This window comes from Halyomorpha halys, unplaced genomic scaffold (genome assembly GCF_000696795.3).
Source record: "Halyomorpha halys isolate HHAL.00 unplaced genomic scaffold, Hhal_1.1 Scaffold622.1, whole genome shotgun sequence".
Taxonomy (NCBI): domain Eukaryota; kingdom Metazoa; phylum Arthropoda; class Insecta; order Hemiptera; family Pentatomidae; genus Halyomorpha; species Halyomorpha halys.
This window is the reverse complement of record NW_027106831.1, coordinates 402,263-406,807: the sequence shown is the minus strand read 5'-3', so window position 1 is coordinate 406,807 and position 4,545 is coordinate 402,263. Positions and strand designations below refer to the sequence as shown.

Sequence of the window (4,545 nt, the reverse complement as noted above, 5' to 3'; positions counted from 1 at the left end):
ATTTAAGAAGAGAGAAAATGTGGTAGGGTTTGTTATCAAAGGAAACAGAAGAAATATGAAGTGAATTATCAAGGGGAATATCAGGTGGTTGAGGGGTCAAAAAACCATTGAAAGAAGTTTGAGATCTAGGGGGTGTAGATGTACTCAGCGGGGAGAGTTGTTGAATAGAATTAAGTAACATGCTGGAGGTGTGTGGTACAGATGTGAGTTTAGCCTTAGATCTGTAATTTCTAATCCTAGTACTGCGGTGGAGAGATGAGGGTGAATTATGTGTAGAAGAAGAAGAAGAGATAAGAGAGGAGTGAGTAGTAATACAGTGATGATTGTATGGAAAATTGTATTTATAATGAGGTAGTTAATGATGGTGTAGATGTTAGTTGTTGCTAGGTGTACTTACTCCATGCTTCCTTCTTCCCTCCGCATTGCTATGTCTCTTTCCTCTGCTTCTAGGAACTACTCCAGTAAATCTACTCACTCATGGTAGCTATTGCTGATGTGTGAACAAAAGAATTGACTGCTTCTGGCAAAGGACAAAATGGTTCTCTCTCATCCGGGTTACTTCTCACCACAGAGAGTGCTGGAGGAGATGAGTTTTGGCTGTTGGCCACATGGGGCGCTACTAATCCTATATATGGCACCCCTTCCAATTCAACCTTTCGTTTGGCGTAGGTTACCCGGAACATACCGCCTACCTAAATCGCTCCGGATGATTTATTTGATGTTATGCGGTGCAGGCTGTCGCAGGTAGGCTGAAATTTACAGAGAGAGAGAAGAAACAATGCCAAATAAGGTTATGCTTATGCACAGAGTTTGAATGTAAACGAAAAGCTAACTTTACATCCTAAACAATCATTGAGAATTACTTGAGATGGCTTGTTTAGGCTAATTTAATGATTAAAAAAAGGAAATATGAGTAAGAAATTAATTCTTGTGTGAGATAGAGAAAAAAAATGTGTGGAACTGCCAGAAATTATGCTGAGAATGTGTCTGCCCACCCTAATAATTCCCGCTTGGCAAGAATGAAAACTAAGTAACATCTTGGTGTGAAATGTATAACTAAAGAACACAATGTGATCATAATGTGAAGAACAAAAATAATCATGTTGACTTTAACTATATGCATGAATCTGAAAATGAAGAAACAATTAACCAAAGAACAATCAATCGAAAAAAAAAAAAATCATTTGAATTTAACTATATTATTATTATTATTTTATGGGCAACAGACCATGGAGGCCTAAGTCCTCGCTCGATGTATTAGTAAATGCATCGTATTTCTACACGATGCATTTATTAATATATATCGCACGTTTCTTGACGTGGTTTTTTTTCACAGGGTAGGTTTGTCACTCCCACGCCTATTTTTGGTGAGTGCCACTCATTGGCTAACAGGCCTCACAAATGCCCGGGTGGAGGTTGTCAGTGAATTTTGCATTATTTTGTGCTTGAAAAAAGCCCAGGTGGGACCAGGGATTCGATCTGACAATCTGTGGGTTGGTGGACTGGCGCGTTACCACACTGCCCCATTTAACTATATAAAAGATAATTTTAACCTTCTTAGGCCAAGGAATGGTGCTTCACTAAGTCAACTTAATCGTCAAACCTTGGCTGCACCGAAGTGACTGGTAGCAGATTTGTACCTTATTGTAGAACCTTCTGCGGCGAAGAAGTTGGCCAAGACACGTGGGTTCTAATACGTCTCTACTACACGTTTCCAGGCTAACTCATGTGAATTTAATTCAACGGGAAACCTCGAAATCACAGCTGCCGTTTCACCCTTTAAGGGCCCCAATAAGGTAGTGGAATTTTTCGATTTTCATTAAGGTCGGTTCATCATGTATTAACGATACAAACGTATCGTTAGTGAAGTGCGACCACTACAAGAGATCACCACAAAACATAGGTATGGGAATCCTGGGTAATTGTGGCTTCTGCGAGTAGGATCCACTTTGGCTGAACATCGAGCAAGCGGGAACGGTACTGTGTGATGAAGCTTTCCTTGCTTAGCAATGTTCCTTAATTGACATAAGGGCACCACCAGCCTTCATGATTTTCTCCTTTAATACATCATACAGCTGGTACCAAGAGTTGTCAGGAAACGTATCATCTTCTCCAATAGTGACAGTGATCTTTTCACATTCAGTCCAGGGGGTGTTTAGTGTCAGTTTTGTAGTTTTCTGTGTTTTGTAATGTGTATAGCTTCAAGAAATCTTCTGCTTTTTGTATTTTGTGCTGTATCTATTATTTTTGGGTTTTCAAAGTTGAATTCATGGTTCAATTTTATGCTGTGGTAGGCCAGAGCTGTGCAATTTATATTTTTAACGTTTCTGCAATTGGTTACATGTTGCTTGATTCTAGTTTCCAGTTTTTTAGATGTTTCACCAATGTTTACTTTTTCACAATTTTTACAATCTATCTAATAAATTGCATTTAATTTTTCCATCTTATCAACTTTGTCTTTCATGTTGGACAGCTTATTCTGTAACTTATGATTATTGTATAGACCGGTTCTGATATTTATATGATCATATTCTGTCAGTGTTTTTTCTTTTTATTTTATTTGTTAGGCCTGGTATGTATTGAAGTCTAAAGAATTTTTTATTATTGCTATTACTATTTTTTTCCTCTTGTCCTTTTTTCTATTGTCGTCTAATGTAATCTTTTTGTTTATTTCTTTGTAAAATTCAGTGATTCTTTTTTCACTTGGTGGTTTTTCTTTTTTATCTTTCTTCATTGTTTCGATTGTTTTTTCATTTAATAATTTATCCATTTTTTCGTCATACTCCTTTTTGTATAAAATAGTCAATTGTTTTGTTTTATCTGATCTAATTATAATTATGTCCTGGTTATTTTTTAAGAAATGGTTTAGTTCTTTGAGATCTCTATTTATTTGTACGTTTAAACTGGATTTTTTGTTATTCTTGTTATTTGTCAAGTGATTACTTATTATGGAACATATTTTATTTCTAGTAGCATTAATGTGATTCTTGGATGTCTGGAAGTTTATTTTAAGTTTATTAATCTCAAAAAAAAATTTTATGAATTGTCTTACCAGACATCCTAAAGAGAAAATCCAGAATGAAGAAATAAGTGTTTTAATGAATCTTAATTTAACTTGATGAAAATGACATGGTATGAATATATATTGTACGCTATGTTACAGTAAGAAATTTCCTTCCTAATATTACGCCTATAGGAACCATCTGGATTTGAATCTAGTTTTGGTCTACCCCGGGTATTTTATTTTCCCGGTTCCCGCTATATCTGGTGAGAATCCCCCTATCCGCCACCTGGGGAGGCGCCCGATGGGAGACTAGCTACTCCACACGGGTGTTTTTTTTTTTTGTTTTTTTTACGAGGGTCGGTGGAAATCTTAAAAAGACACGGATAGACCCGTACCTATCCGTGTGGGATTTTTACCCACTAAAACCACCGCCCTACACCTGTTCATTCCTCTCCATGGGACCGCCACTAAGCATTACTTCATGGAGGGAAATGGCTGAGTGCCGCCTCGCCTTCTCCGCATGGTTTTACGTTTCCATGCTACTAACGCCTTCTAGCCCTCTCTTCCTCTCTTAACCTCTCGAGGATTACTGTGGTGAATCTCTTCACTGCGTTCCAATGCTGGTCTGATAGTAGCATATAGCTCATCACGTTCTCTGGTGTGACGTGTCCTCCACACACTTTCTCCAATTCACTTCTTTCTACTGCAAAGCGAATACAAGTGAAAAACACGTGCTCCACGGTTTCCTCGACAGTCTAACATCCAGGGCATTCTGCGGTGTTGTCCAGTTTGAAGCGGTACTGGTAGACTCTAAAGCATTCATGTCCGGTCAACAATTGGCTTATGTAAAAATCCACATCACCATGCTGGCGACCATACCACTTGCCCACATCGGGTATTAACCTGTGAGTCCAACTCCCGGAATCTGCAGCCTCCCAACGCTGCTGCCACTGGTCGATGGTTATATTTCGCTCCTTTCTCTGGAAGAGTGCAAGCGTCGTCCATAGTGCCTGCTTCTTTCTTCAACAAGGAGTTCCACAGGTGGCATTCGGGTTATCACTCACACCGCTTCATAGGAAACAGTTTGAAAAGCGCTAACTGTCCTTAAACAAACTCTGTGATAAACTGAAACTATCTGTCTCCTGTATGATTTGATAACCATCGCTTCTTTTCAAATCGGGGCTGTATATAACATAATGGAGGTGACAACAGTAGCCAGAAGCCTTCGGCTACTTTCTTTGGGACCTCTGACGTTTGGCATAAGGCGTGACAAAAAGGATGCTACTTTAGGAGATTTAGCGCTAATATACTCTGCGTGAACATTAAAGCGGAGACGTGCATCGATCATGACTCCTAGGTATTTTAAGCTAGACTGGGAACGAATTTCGTGCCTACCAACTGTGACAGTGATAGACTCAGTCTGTTTCCTGCTAGTTACAAGGAGAACCTTGGTCTTGTGATCTGCAAGTTGTACGCCTACCGAAGACAGCCAACCTCGGACCCTAGCCTGGTTAGCGATGAGGGTAACTTCTTCCAAGTAC

At 39.2% G+C, this 4,545-nt stretch overlaps 1 protein-coding gene across 5 annotated transcripts in view; it reads left to right on the top strand.

Annotated features, from left to right (window-relative positions):
• The window catches only part of LOC106684811 (amyloid-beta A4 precursor protein-binding family A member 3), a gene marked incomplete at its 3' end in the record, with an annotated part of 167,214 nt that overhangs the window by 71,171 nt on the left and 91,498 nt on the right, over positions 1-4,545 (top strand).